A 16,435-nucleotide genomic window follows, 5' to 3' on the forward strand; every position below is an offset into this window, starting at 1 on the left:
AGTTCTTTTTCAGACTGAGTAAATTTGGCCTCTCTTATTCCTGCCTGTTTATCCCATTTCTCAGCCCTGAAGTAACACAGATCAAGCCTTAACTGCCTTGCATGTGTGTCCCAAGTATTGGAAGCTAATCATTATGACCCTTTGTCTTTCTGCCTTGTATTCTAGAGAAGAGTTCTTGCAAATGCTGTTTCTTCTGCTTGCAACACCTTTCCTTCCCATATTCTTCATGTTCTAACTTAGACTCCATCTCCTTCAATACACCTTCTATCTGAGTACTTAACACATTACTTGCCTATTGTGTTAGGCAGTTCTTGCATTGCTATAAAGAAATATCTGACACTGGGTAGCTGACAAAGAAAGGAGGTTCAACTGGCTCACCATTCTGGAGGCTATATAGGAACTATGGCACCACCATCTGCTTGGTTTCTGGGGAGGCCTCAGGGAGCTTTTACTCATGGCAGAGGGCGAAGAGGGGGCAGACACTCACATGGCCAGAGAGGGGGAAAGAGAGTGTGGGAAGTGCCACACACTTTTATACAACCAGATATCATGTGAACTCGCTCACCACCAAGGGCATGGCACTAAGCTATTCATGAGTGATCTGCCCCTATGATCCAGAAACTCTCACCCCACCCAGCCCCACACCCAACAATGGGAATTACATTTGAACATGAGATTAGTGACCCACACCACATCACCCATATTCCCTGAGCATAATTATAAAATAAAGGACATAGTGTCGGCTCTCAAGGCCATTTGTGTATGTGTCACCATTTTGGCATATTACTTATACTTCTTGTAAACCAGGCTTCATATGAGGTCCAGCATAGTCCTGTGTTTCGAAAATATGTGTTGAATGAATTAGGTGGAATACAGGAGAAGATGGGTGGGCATAAAGCAAAGGCCTTCTTGAAAGGCATGTAGCATTTCCCTTGGAGAATAGGGTCTTTGGAACAAGGAGGTGGGTGGGAAGAAAGCTGGCTTTTTCACACACACACACACACAAAAGCAAAGAATCAAAAATTATAGGCATGCTTGTAGGAAACAGGTAAACCTATAATCCCATTAGCTGATCATATTTGTCCCTGTTAATGCCAGGAACAAATGAAAGTTTCTTGGGGTTTTACTTTTTGATTGCTTGGTCAGCTCTTAGACTTTGCTTTGTTGCTTAGAATCCTGGTAATAGAAGAAATGAAAAGCAAAAGACAAAGAAGCAGGCAAGGGTGAATCGATTCATAGAATAAAGAACAAGGAAGGGAGTGAAGATGAGGACAGAGACGGAAGGGCCCTCTGGGTCTGGATATAGGCAGAAGGTCTTTGAAGAGTAGAGAGAGAAGATAGTGTTTTGGTAGAAGTCACTCTTAGGAGTGTGAAAGAGTTTGAAAGTGGAGAGTCACCTTGGGAGGCTTTGTAAAGGAAATTTACTTTGCACTAAAAATGATCTCTTCTTTATAGGGTTTTCTTGTGAGATGGAGTACAGATTTAAGCGGCTTTTGATGTTCATTTTCTATCAGACTGCTATTTCTTTGAACGTGGCATAGCCCCGAGCTCCAGCCATGTGGGACCCCAGTTGTATATGGGTCATGTTCTGCTTCAGCTGGTGGATTGCGTGATAAAATCCATGGATGCTCTTGTTCCGCAGGATGGTGAGTGAGGTATTGTCATAGCCACATAGCCCTAAGTAAGAGCATAGATGTTACATAGAGGCAATGTCTATAAATATGTGAAATAAGCATGGGTGCAAGTCAAAGAAGCCCATAGGTCTCTTAAAACTTCCTTTTTGGATAAACACAGACTATTTTGTCCTAGCCTCCCAAACTTAACCAATGCTTAGTCACAATCTCTATCTAGATACTGATCCAAAGAGCAAATTACTCTAGGGTAGAACCAGAGGAACAGTATTCCTTGCCTTTATTTTTTTCTATAGACCAATGGTAGAAATGTTACCCTGGATATAAAATTTATATAAAATACCAGTGTTCTTTTCCAGACTGGATTAATGATTCCCATTAAAAAAGATATTTGATTTGCAAACTATGCATCCAACAAAGGACTAATATCCAGAATCTACAAGTAACTCAAACAAATCAGTAAGAAAAAAACAAATAACCCCATCAAAAGTGGGCAAAGGACATGAATAGACAATTCTCAAAAGATGATATACAAATGACTAACAAACCTATGAAAAAATGCTCAACCTCAGTAATTATCAGGGAAATGCAAGTTAAAACCACAATGAGATACCACCTTACTCCTGCAAGAATGGTCATAATTAAAAAGTAAAAAAATGATAGATGTTGGTGTGGATGTGATGTAAAGGGAACATTTTTACACTGCTGGTGGGAATGTAAACTAGTACAACAACTATGGAAAATAGTGTGGAGATTCCTTAAAGAACTAAAAATAGAACTACCATTCAATCCAGCAATCCCACTACTGGGTATCTACCCAGAGGAAAAGAAGTCATTTTATGAAGAAGACACTTGCACACACATCTTTATAGCAGCACAATTTGCAATTGCAAAAATATTGCCAATCTAAATGTCTATCAACCAATGAGTGGATAAAGCAAATGTGGCATACATACACCATGGAATACTACTCAGCCATAAAACAGAATGAAATAACGACCTTTGCAGCAACTTGGATGGAGCTAGAGGCCATTAATCTAAGTAAAGTAACTCAGGAATGGAAAACTAAATATCAAATGTTCTCACTTAGAAGTGGGGGCTAAGCTATGAGGATGTAAAGGCATAAGAATAATATAATGGACTTTGTGAACTACAAAAAATAAAAAAAATAATTCCCTAGTGGGCCATTTTTTAGAGGACACAAATTTCTGCTTCTGATGTACAAATCCAGTCTTCTTGCAGGTTTCTGAGCTTGTTGCTCTTTTGTGGCTAAACTTTTCACTTTTGTTAAAAAAACACTTACCACACATACCATAATTAGGTATGGGAGGAGGGTGAGGGATAAAATACTACATATTGGGTACACTGCCCGGGTGACAGGTGCACCAAAATCTCAGAAATCACCATTAAAGAACTTATCCATGTAACCAGAAACCAACTGTACCCCCCAAATTATTGAAATTCAAATAATTTTTAAAAAGATATTTGGGTAAAGGATGTTGTCAGAGAACCTCTGCTGAAACCTTTACCTACCCTTGAAAAAGCCCCCAAGTTGTAAAGAAATATATATCATGCTCCCGCTCCTCCGAATGTAAAAAAACAATCAGCCATTTCTATCTAATTTTGACCACGTGTTCATATTTTCAACTTGTTGTTTTAATTGTAGCAAGGAAGAAAACTTGACATTCTCTAGTTTTTCAAAGGAAAGGTGATGTATACATGCTTCCCAATAGGAGATCATAACCACTCGTAAAAACACATCAGCCAAATATACGGAAGAAATTGCTTTATGGTAATACAAGGAAGAAGGATCTTTAAAAACAATTCCTGGCCGGGCGCGGTGGCTCACACCTGTAATCCCAGCACTTTGGGAGGCCGAGGCAGGTGGATCACGAGGTCAGGAGATCGAGACCATTCTGGCTAACAGGTGAAACCCTGTCTCTACTAAAAATACAAAAAAAACTAGCTCGGCATAATGAGGGACACCTGTAGTCCCAGCTACTCAGAAGGCTGAGGCAGGAGAATGGCATGAACCCAGGAGGCGGAGCTTGCAGTGAGCCAAGATCACACCACTGAACTCCAGCCTAGGCGACAGAGTGAGACTCTGCCCCCAAAAAATTTAAAAAATAAAATAAAATTAAAATTAAAAAAATAATAATTCCCTAGTGGGTCATTTTTTAGAGGACACAAATTCTTGCTTCTGATGTACAAATCCAGTCTTCTTGAGGGTTTCTGAGCTTGTTGCTCTTTTGTGGCTAAACGTTTCACTTTTGTTAAAAAACACCACACATGCCATAATTAGAAGTTTGGAGTTGTGTATTTGGGGTAATCTCAGACAGATGCATTAGACTGGCCTCAGCTTTTCAGGAAAAAGTTTGAGTTAATTTATTATTGGACATTGAGGCTATTTCAATTTGCTACCAAATCCTGACTTCACTTTACCGTTAAATGTGACTGTTAAAATGTGCAGAAAGCATTTACCATGTTTTCTCTGTTTATAAGAGACGAGGTGGCTATACATGATGTTAACAATAATTATATCGGAGAAGTAGAATTACAGATCATTTTAATTGTCTCACCTTGTACAATAGCAAGAAGTCTAATAGGAAAAAAGTTAAATGTTATTTTTAAAGTATTTATTTAATAAAGAATAAAAATAAACCATTTTCTTAGTATTCCTAGGCTTTCAGAGGAGGTGGAGTGCATATTTCTCTGGCATCAATTACATATGTTCTAGATTGTTTATTAAACGATTAGAAGAGAAAATTCAACAAAAAGAGAAAAGAATGAGGATGAAAAGAAATTGTGTATGGAGGCTGGGCACAGTGGCTCACATCTGTAATCCCAGCACTTTGGGAGACTGAGATGGGCAGAGCACTTGAGGTTAGGAGTTCGAGACCAGCATGGTCAACATGGTGAAACCCTGTCTCTACTAAAAATACAAAAATTAGCTGAGTGTGGTGACACACACCTGTAAGTCTAGCTACTCAGGAGGCTGAGGCAGGAGAATCGCTTGAATCCAGGAGGCGGAGGTTGCAGTGAGCTGAGATTGCATCACTGCACTCCAGCCTGGGTGACAGAGTGAGTCTCCATTTCAAAAAAATAAAATTGTGTATGGAGACATATAAAAACTGAATATATAAGCAGGTCTGAAAATATTGAGAGCGTCTTAAGCTGGACTTATACAATTATTTGAACAATTCAGGTCGAAAGCCACACTTAAAAATAAAAGCAACACCTGTCAATTCAAAGCAAAAGTATTTTATTTGTATCAGTTTCTACTCCCTGTAAATGTAAAATTAGCCCAAAGGGTTAGAAAAAATAAAAAAGCAGAAGTGTTCTTATTCTCTCAGTCTCTTGCTCACAATGTGAACACAACAGAGATTAAAATAACACAGAATATGGTTGGAGTTTCAATAGGCATTATCCTGAGAAATCAAGGGAAGGCTGAGAGTGGGTGGTCGGTGAATAGATATTAAGAATAAAATCTCCTCTTCTTGGGTGCATGACTTGTGTGTGGAACTATGCCCACCCTTTGCTTTGCTTTGCTTTGCTTTGGCAGGGAAGCGGAGTTCTGACTTGGCTCTGTGACACTCCATGATATATGCCTCAAAGCTGTGAGACACCGCAGGGAAAATGTCATCGTGTAAGGGCAGTCTGTCTCAGGGCAAGGCAACATGGCCATCTGAGGCACTGCTTGGTGGTCGAATGATTCATCAGAATACAGACACTGAACACTATTGATTTGAGGACAAGACATGGCAGAGATCAGTGAGATTCTTAGCAAGAATGGGGAATTACAGGGCATACTCAGATGACAAAGGAAAATCTAGGACAGCAGTCTATATGTGCAGGCAACAGAGGTGAGGACAATGTGCTGATAGCAATATTTTGTTAATATCTGGCAGTTGTTAATAAAGGGTGCTTCCTGGAGCAACCAGAACAAGTACCTGCCTAAATGGAGTCAACTAATATGCTTACTAAAAGGTTTTCGAGCTAAATGGCAAATTGCTTCAGAGCAGGCAAAATGCTCCATTTAAGATTCATAATTGGAAGGCACTTTATCTACCTAATGATCAGAAGGATGCTGATCATTAGAAATGCCTGCATTAAAGACAGGGAAGTACATTTGCATTCAGCTCAGAGTAGGGGTACAGGGAAAATAATAAGAATTCTCTTAAGATACAGATCTTAAATTCTTTACTGCATTTGTGTTAATGCCTCTCCTGGAGTCCAGCCTCACATAAAGTGAGTGGAAAGTAATAACCCCAGATGTGTGCTGGACACTGCATCCTACTGCACAGAGAACCAAATGATTCCAGCAGCAGCAGCAGACCGTCACATGCGAGCCTTCTCTCACCAGCAAACCCACACACATGCGAACAGCCAGCACAGCAGCACAGCCAACTGTTCTAGCCACAGCGCCACTGTGGAGGGTTTGCAAATCAGGATGGGAGAGATTAAAAGAGAGCCACTGTAGAGATTTTATATCTGTAGGAAAACAAAAACAAGATGAATGTTTCGTCAAGCTCATGATAGTCTCTGAACAGAAGAATAACGTGAGATACTGAAATAGAAAAGGAAAACCAAACCTTGTGCTATTCAAAGTGAAGAATTAAGGGACACTCCAAGCCACACCCTCGCCCCTTAGTTTCCCTTCAATTATCTATACATTTGGATGAAGAAGAGGAGGTAAGGAAGAAGTGAGGCTGGTATTTGGGATCTGAATTATTGAGCTATCACTTCACTTTCTCTAATTCATTCTGAATCCGTATACTTAGTCTTATTTTCTAAAATAACTAAAAATAGCAGCTTTTAATACTCTTAATAGCACATGTCAAGAGGAGCTTTTTTTTTTTTTTTAATTTGAACAGAACCGTGGGTGTTATTACTTCACACACAGTGGATACTCAGCAACACTTACTGTGTGTCTCCAACTTCCATCCTTGCCATGATTATACTTTCCTTAGACACTGAGACTTGAGGTAGGAAGACCAGGTAGGAGTCCCCTGTACAATTGTCCAGCAGGCAGTAATAAAGGGTTTACAGTAGAGTGTTGAGAAATGTGTGTTGACCAGATACATTTCAGAGTGAATTAGCAGCATTTGGTGACCAACTAAATTTTAGGAGGAAAGAGAAGTAGCCGAAGAGGAGGCTGATTTCTCTAGGCCGGCCGGCCAAGTGGATGGAGGGACCATTACTGACTGGGGATGCAGGTCATCCTGAAGAACATCAATCAAGTTCCTGGCAGGGAGGCCCTTGGGGGGAACTGGACCACGTGGGACTGTTTGCTCTGCTTTTTAATTTTCTCTCTTCTTCCTTAGCTGTCAAGCTGTCAGCTGTCACTTCTTGCTACTGTCAGTGTGCCTGCTTCTAAGCACCTTCCTTCTTTACTTCCTAATTTGCTGCTTCTGGAAAGCCTGAGAGGCAAGGCTGCTAGAAATGTATGTAAAGCAACAGTCTATGGAGGCTAAGTAATAGTCCAAGGACCATTGACTATTATAAAGTACAGGGCTTCATGATTACTGTTTCAACTGCTCAATTTAAATGGATTAGGTCTTCAGAGATCTGGCACTCAGATAGCTAGGGAGGTATTGATTTCTATTTGTGTAGCAACTTTGAGAATAAAATTGTTCTTCAAGTCATCCAATGATTCTTAATTTTTAAGGTAAGGTTTTAATTTGGCTGCTACATAATAAATCATAGCTAGTGCTTACTGGGCACTTAGTAGTTGTCAGACCCTGTTCTAAGAACTTTACATGTAATATCACTTGTAACCAACCAGGAGCCCTAAGGATTGGGCAGAATTATAATTACCCATTTTATAGATAGAAAATCTGGGGCATAGAAAGGTTAATTTTTCTAAGACCACAGAGTGGCCATAAGCAGCAGAGCCAGATTCAAAAGCACGGCCGGGCGTGGTGGCTCACGCCTATAATCCCAGTACTTTGGGAGGCTAAGGAGGGCGGATCATTTCTGGTCAGGAGTTCAAGACCAGCCTGGCCAATATGGTGAAACCCTGTCTCAACTAAGAACACAAAAATTAGCCGGGCATGGTGGTGCGCACCTGTCGTCCCAGCTACTTGGCAGGCTGAGGCAGAAGAACTGCTTGAACCTGGGAGGTGGAGGTTGCAGTGAGCCAAGATCATGCCACCGCACTCCAGCTTGGGCGGCAGAGTCTGAAAAATAAATAAATAAATAAATAAATAAATAAATAAATAACTCTGTCTCAAAATAAATAAATAAATGGGCAATTATGGTGAAATGGAGTCATATGGACTGGCACTGTTCCAATATGACTGGTGTCCTTATAAGAAGAAGAGATTACGACACAGACAAACATAGAAGGGGACCCTCTAAAACCAGAGGGAAAAGGTGGCCATCTGCAAGCCAAGGAGAGAGGCCTCAGAAGAAAACCCTGCTGATACCTTGATCTTGGACTTCCAGTCTTCAGAACTGGGAAGAAATGTATTTCTGTTGTCTAAGCCACTTAGCCTGTGGTATTTTGTTATGGCAGCCTGAGCAGACTCGTACACACTGACCAAAGAGGTTGGTATTCAGAGCTTTATGTAGAAGCCCCCTGAAAACAACCTCCCTCCTTGACTTTTCTCCCAAATCTTAAGTTCATTGAAGGGATTAGCTCAGGGAGAGGAAAGGAAGTTTGGTTTCTTAGAGGATGGGAGGAGGCCAAAATGAAAAAGGCAGAAGAGTGGAGAAGATTCTTCAAGACCAGAAGGGCTCATGGGGCTCAGTGAGTGCAGGCTTCTCATGGCATCCTCTCAGTGCTCTGGAAGAGAGTGCTGTTCCAGGCACAGTTCCAGGACATGGGGCTCCAGCCTTGTCACCTCCCAACCCCTGGGTGCAATAATGACTCAGCTGAGTTTCTGCCAGATCAATAAGATGGAGATTCAGAGAAAGATATTTTATAATTTGACTAGTATTAATTCAAAAAATGTGGATTAATAATACTTTAATACTGCTTTCCCACCCAAGCTTGTTAAATGGAACTCAAGTAGGATCACACCCTCTAAGGAAGAATTAATCACCCAGTTGTGCAAAGACTCCAAGCAGAACACTGACAGCGGTGATCACAGCCGTTCTTCCCTGGCCAGCATCACCGCTTCTTTTTCTGGCCACACACCCTGATACCTTTAGAAGCAATGACCTTCCTCCCTAAAGTGCATGCTCCTGGAGGATTGTCAGTCAGGGGGCTTGCCTTGCCAAGGACAAGCATGGGACCCAAATGGACCAATTGGATTCTCTCTCCCGACTCTGAATCTTGAAGGGGGTGGTATAAGGTAGAACAAATGCTAGAATTAATTCATCTCGACTTTGGCTCCCTAAAGTAAGTGGCCAAATTGCTGGAGTTCCTTGGAGATACCATAATAAAACTGGTTCTCCAGGCTTGACTTGCATCCTGTAGGCATCTATATCTCCCTTGAATAAATTTCCTTTTGCCTTCAGTCTGCCAGAGTCTATTTCTGTGGCTTTCAACCACAAAAGAGCCCTAGGTAATATAATGCCTGCGGAAGCAGACTCTGAAAACTAAGATGGAAGCAGCAAATATGGTACATTGGTTCTCACTCTTTTGGAAAGGTGTGTGTGCCTGTTGTGTGTTGAGATTTTGAGCCACCCATTTTGATATCCACTTGTTCCAGTACCATTTATTGAAAAGTGACTCATGTCCTTCATACGTAGCCTTTTCACCCTTGTCAAAAACCAGTTGCCTATATCTGGTTTCTTTCTGGACTCTCTAGTCAGCTTCATTGAACACTTTGTCTTTACACTAATATTACGCTGTTTTGATCACTATAGTTTTATAATGATATTGTTATATTTGGGTGTGTGTGTGTGGATATGTGGGTGTGGGGGAGAAGAAAGTTGCAGTCATCAGGACATTTCTTCCTTAAACGCTTTAGTATGCAAGTTTTAAGAATAAGGGCTTTGTCATACTTAACTTGTCACAGCAAAGAAAATTAGTAATAATCCCCAAATATCATTTAACATACAGTCCATATTCAAATATCTCTAATGTCTCCAAAAACATCTATGGCTGTTTTTAAAAAAATATATGATAGATCTTTTATTAATATCTCTAGTTTGTCTTTGATGATTTAGAATTTTAAACTTTTTTCCTTGGGTCAATTTTCATAATTTATAATATTACTAGGAATTAATCCTTCCAAGTTTTGAAAACTGTTATATAGAGTTGCTTATCATAGTCTTTTAAATGATTTTAATCACTTCTATATCTATGGTTATTTCTCCTTTCACATTTCTAATCTAGCCTGTTTTTGTTCACACTTACTGTCTTTATCTCTTTTGCTCACTCTTTCCTTAACCAGGATTTGAAGCGACTTATCTGTAGATGTCACTGGTCTTTGCCAAGAAGCAATATTTGAGTTTATTTTTCCTCTTTGTAGATATGCTATTTTATTACCTTTGTATTTTATTTTTATTTCATCCCTCTTCTTAGTTCCTTTGGGTTTAGTATGTTGTTCTTTCTAAAAAACTATAGAAGTGAGTCTTTAGCACCTCTTTGGTTGTTCTTTGGCAGTGAAGGCATTTAAGGCTGTAAACTCTCGTCCAGGCTGGGTCTCATTATGTCTGATGGACTTTGTATGTTGTGCACACCTTTTCATTGCTTTCTAGAAAGCTGGTGATTTTTCTTTTGATTTTCTTTTTAATCCAAAGGTTATCAACAGCTACCTTTTAGTTTCCAAATGGGTAAAATGTTTGGCCATTTTAAAATTGCTTATGTCTTATTTTGTTAGACTGTGTATTGGAAAATCATGTCTTATAAAATCTCAATGTTTTTGAATTTTTAAGGTTTTATTTGTGGATTTACATCACTTCTTATGATCACTTTTTATAGATATTCCTGGACATTTGAAATAATGGAGAAATATACTGCTATTCAATGGATGTAAGGTTCTATAGTACAAGTTACATTTAGTTTACTGATTATATTTTTAAATCCTCTATGTTCTTGCTTACTTTTTTTTCTGCTGCATGTGCTAAGGGAACTATATAGCAGCCCCTGATTACAATAGTACTTTCATCAAGTTATCCTTGGATTTATAATAGTTTTGCTTGAGGCATTGGGCTTCTACAGTTTGGTACATAAATGTTTTGTTGGTTGCATTGTTTTAATAAATGTCAGTATTGTGGTTCCACAATGGCCCTCTACATCCTGTTGAGTGATTTTACCTCTTCTGTTCATCTTCTTCCATCTTCAGATGCCTCTTCTGGTTCACCTGTGGTTGGTTTTCAGTCTTAATTATTTCCTTGGAAAGGGGTTTTGGAGTGCTATAGTTTCTATTTGCTTATCTTCAAATGTCTTTCAGCCTGACAGATGGAAGATATCTTGGCTGGGTATAGGATTTCTAGGTTGCTGTCCTTCTCCCTTTGATGTGACTCCATCACATTTTAGCTGTCAGTATTGCAGTTGAGAAGTCTTAGGTCACTCCCATGAGTTTTTTGCTGTATGTATATGTCTGTTGCGGATGAGAGGAGTGGTTTGAAGGATGGGAAAACAATGTCAACCAGGTGTCACTACACACAATTTGAGGAGGCACCATCCATATCAACTTTCATCATGAGTTGTGGATGACTGCAGGTCAAATTCTTTCCAGCATCTTCCACTGTCTTGTGCTCATCCTAGGCTATTGGAAGCCTGGTCTCCAGGTACTTCCCCAGCCTATAGGGAAAAAATACTTCCACCAGTTTTCTCCACCTGGGCTTCCAGAGAGTTAAAGGTCTCCCCTGAACCTCACTTCCCTTAGGCCTCAGTAGAAAGACTTCATGAGATGCAGAGGCAGAACTGAGCATGGAGGTAAAGAGGGTTGCTTTCGGGCAGCCATGGCCCCAGAATGCCCCTCATCCCTCTCTTAGAGTGGAATTCTTTAAGCAAGTCTTGCTTATAACTGTTCCTCTAGAGACGTGAGCTCTTCAAATTGAGATCTCTCTCAGTGACAACGAAGTGGCTATACAATAACTATAACATCATTTTAAACAGATTAGGCACTAAATTAGGCCAGGCACCATGGCTCACACCTGTAATCCCAGCATTTTGGGAGGCTGAGATGGGTGGATCACTTGAGGTCAGGCATTCTAGACCAACGTTGTGAACTCTGTCTCCACTAAAAACACAAAAATTAGCCAGGCATGGTGGCATGTGCCTGTAATCCCCACTACTCAGGAGGCTGAGACAGGAGAATGGCTTGAACCCGGGAGGCGGAGGCTGCAATGAGCCAAGATCGCACCACTGCCTGGGCCACAGAGCAAGACTCTGTCTCTAAATCAATAAATAAAATAAAAATAACGGGTTAGGTGCTAAATTATTTCTTCCTAAAATGAAGCTGAATGTGTGGGAATCAGTGTTCTTTATTAATAAAAAAGAAGAATATTAAACATTTTAAACAAAAATTTGGCTTGTACAAGGTTTAGGAAACCTACCAGGCAGACTGCTTTTGAAAAGAAGATAAGGCTTCACAGCACATGGTGTGACAACCATTTATGACCTCCCCAGAGACAACATTCCACAAGAGACCATCTGATTAGAAAGCAGAGTCCATGAAATAGACTTGTCTTTCGATTTCTGTATGCTTTTAGGAAGCCTATGCTCACTGAGAAGAAAGAAAAGAATGTTCCTATAAACTTGCGATGGAAAAGCAATAAAAGTCACCAGAGATATTCTGAAATTTTTATTCTGATATTTCACTGACCAGAAGGAAGAAGCAGGAAGCCTTGCAAGGTTCGAGAAATAGTTGTCAGCAATAAGGAGAGACCATATTTTCCTGCCTCATATAAAGCTTAAAAAGCAGGGGAATGGGGTTCAGAGAGAATAGAGCAATTGATCTAATTGGGCTAGAATAAAGTATACTTTTTAAACTTTTTATTATGGTAAAAATGCACAAAATTTGGCATTTTAACCATTTTCTTATTTCTTATTTTTTACAGACAGGGTGTTGCTCTGTCACCCAGGCTGGAGTACCGTGGTACAATCATGGCTCACTGCAGTCTCAACTTTCTGGGTTCAAGCCATTCTCCTCCCTTGGCCTCCAGTGTAGCTAGGACTACAGGTGCAAGCCACCACGCCTGGCTAATTTTATTTTTACCATTTTCAAGCATATAATTCACAGGGATTAATTGCAACCATCACTACTATCTTTCTGCAAAACATTCTCATCACTCCCCACAGAAACTCTGTACCCGTTAAGCACTAACTCCTTGTTCTCCTTTCCCCAGCCGCTGGTAACCTCTGTTCTACTTTTGTGTGTGTGTCTTTATGAATTTACCTATAGAAGGAAGTATTTTTGTGTACCAGGGAGCAGTAAAACTAAGTCAGTGAAAAGACTACCTCTTAATTGATTCAGTACTGAATTCCATAGACAAGCGAAGCCATGCAAGGTTTCAGAGCATAAAATACAACCCGGCCGCAGCACTGCTTTCAGAAACTTCATCTGGCAGTGGTTTGTGGGATGGATCGGGGTCTGGAGACCAGTTGAGAGGTTGTTATAAAAGCCCAGGCTGGGGGTAAGAAGCACTTGGAGTCACTACTGAAATAGGAAAGAAGATTTAGGAGACATTTTAGGGAATATACAGGATGAAGCAGCCACAGGACCTGGAAAAATTACCTCGGGGAAAAAAGGGAGGGAGGATGACAGATGTTTTGAGTCTGGGTGACTTGGGTGATTAATTTTTAAACTATGCATTTTTAATTAGGCTTCTATAAAAAGTCACAAAGTAGTCATTTAAATTATCAACAAAGGGTTCCAAAAAAAGATCAGAATCGAGTGTGATGTTCCTCGAGGAAAAAGACTTGAATCAAACAAAAGAATTCTATCTTCTAAATGTCAAGGTTCATGTGACACGGCATGGCATTTCATAGGAAAGGAGGGAGGTAGGGAGGACCAGGGTAATCAATCAATCTAGAATGCTCGAAAGTAGGAATTCAAGGGAGGGAGAAGGAACTGACTCTATACGGAAGGCCATTATTCGTGGAGAGCATGTTGTGGCTAATATTTAATAATAAGAATACAATATCATGGCTAGAAACATGAAGTCTGAATCCAGACTTTTTGAGTTCAAATCCTACTCTGTCATGAACTAGCTGTGTGACCTTGGTCAAATTGCTTAACCTCTCTGAACCTCTGTAATATGGGGTAATATAATATCTATCTGATCCAGTTGTTAAATTTATTAAATGACTTAATATACAGGGAATGCTTAAGTACCTAGCACATAGCAAGTGCTATACAAGATTTTGGCACCATTATTATTATTAGGCTAATTTAAAAGAGCAAAGTAAAATTTAAAAAGTTTCCCTGTAAGGTTGAATAACTTACTAAGGAAATCGGAAATAAAGAAATCACAAAGTCCTACATACAGCCACAGTCGAAATATGTTTTCTGTGATTTAAAAACATTGCCTTCTTAGGCCAATGCTAATTATTCACCTGCTTATTAAACATTATTTTAAAAATATCTAAATTGGTATGATACTAACTCACTTTTTAAAACTCATTGACTTGGAATTTTTCAAACCAAGTGTAAATTTATTTGTTTCAATGGTCGGGGTCCATTCGCTTTTTTTGCCCACGACAAGGGATGCTGAGTTGAGCAGGAAGTAGGGGTTAAATCAATAGGTAGTTGACTAAATGAAGGAAATAATGATTTGTATGTTTTCCAAGGCGATCGTCGAGGTCAAGGTCTAAATTTAGGAACATAGATCATTAAGGATTTTTTGCTTCATTTGTAACTAAAATCAGGGCAGGAGTTCAAAGGATAGACTCAGCTTTTACACTAGTGATTTTTCTCCTGTGAGATTTAGAAAATACTGTGCTTACCATCCAGTGCCTCTGTCGTGCGCCCCTGTCCTTTGCTAGGGCTGCATGTCCCCACACCCACCTGGCCTAGAATTCCCGAAGCCCGGTGGGCCGGGAAGACAATCTACACCAGCACGTCGTGCTCTGCGGGAAGCGGTGGATACTGCTGCCCTCTGCTGGTCACCACTTAAAACACTTCTCTTGGGCTTTTCCGAGGAAAGGGGCTGTGAATAAGCAAAAATCGCAGCGCGAGAAGAGGGATGGATTCCAAACCTCTGTAACCCGAAACCCTCCGCTCACCCACCCACCAACCTCCTGTGCGCCTTGCCAAAAAAAAAAAAAATTCAAAATAAAAACAGGCCAGGCGCAGTGGCTCACACCTATAATCCCAGAACTTTGTGGGGCAGAGGCAGGTGGGTTGCTTGAGCCTGGGAGTTCCAGACCGGCCTAGGCAATATAGCGAGACCTCGTCTTTACAAAAACTACCCAAAAAAGCCAGGTGTGGTGGCAAACCCCGTAATCCCAGTTACTAGGGAGCTGACGTGGAAGAATAATTTGATCCCAGGAGGTCGAGGCTGCAGTGAGTTGAGATTGCCCCGCTGCACTCCAGCCTGGGCGACAGAGGAAAACCCTGTCTCCAAAAAAGTATTAATTAATTAGTTAAAATAAAAACAGTACTAAGTAGTACAGATGAGTGATAGGAAGTCCAATACGGTTCTGATTCGTCCCATGATTAGACCACACCTCTTGGTGAAATGTTTACTAGTTCATTCTTTCCCAGTGTTCACTTTCTTGTTCCTATGCTTTGCTGCATCAGCGGGTGGTTGAGACAGCGCTGTTTCAATGCATGCAGGGTAGTTTCTTCAAGTTTATCTTAAGAAATTCCAGTGTACTTACTGCGTGTGTTACCATAGCGCTCTGTGGTTGTGTCGTAGTTTCACTTGTTTACTTACACAAATCAGAGACTCACTCTTCTTTTTTGTTTTTCTTTCAATATTCCATATTCCAGTGGTTACTTTTGAATTTACGCTTTTTATAGTGTCTCTCCTCTAGTCCTCTTTATCATTTTTTGTTGTTAAATAATTGCATTTGATTTCTGGAAATTGCTCCATATCAGCTCATAAAGATTTTCTTTCTTTCTTTCTTTCTTTTTTTTTAACAGCTGCATAATACCCCATCGTGTGTTAAGTACCATCGTCTATACAAACATTTTCCTATATTTGGGCATTTACATTGCTTCCAATATTTTACAATTTTAAACAATGCTGCAATGAATAACTTTGTGCATGTGTATTTTTGAATTTTTGGAGGTGAAGCTTCAGGATAAGTTACCAGAAGCAGGATTGCTGGGTCAAAGGGTGAATGCATGGGTACTGTTGTTAAATTGCAGAAAATTGTTCTTCTTAGGAGCAGAGACCCCCTATGAGACTGTAAGTGACTAGTATTTATTGTGAGTATAATTTAACAAGTGCTTAAAAATACTGGAATATTAGTACTCAAGAAAATAGGGTGGTCAGCGAAGGCAAGAGGTATAAACTGAAAGCATTGGGAAGAGCAGGAATAGGAGCATGGATTGGTGTTGTAAAGATGGTTTCGCTGCTGCATTTGCACGTAAGGTTGACTTAAGTTCTTTTGCCACATAGGCTGATGATGATCCACCCGGGTTTGCCATCATTTTCTGTGGCTAGGCTCTTTTCTGTCTGTCTGCTTCTCCTCAGATCCCCTCTGGGCTCCCTTTGCTCAGTAAGGCGTACCTCTGTTTCTCCTGCCCCTCCTTGCCCATGATTTCAGCCTGCTATTCCATCTCTGACATATCCCGGGCTGCTCTCCTCCAACATCTTCCCCTCTATTTCACGACCCTATGGTGTCTACACCCACTACTAACTGGTGATTCTAGCCACAGTTTCTAATTCAAATTCTGAAAAGTAAAAGTCTGAGTGTCCCCGATCTTCCCTTTGGAACAACACTTCTCATG

The sequence above is a fragment of the Theropithecus gelada genome, chromosome 2, assembly GCF_003255815.1.
Source record: "Theropithecus gelada isolate Dixy chromosome 2, Tgel_1.0, whole genome shotgun sequence".
NCBI classification, from domain to species: domain Eukaryota; kingdom Metazoa; phylum Chordata; class Mammalia; order Primates; family Cercopithecidae; genus Theropithecus; species Theropithecus gelada.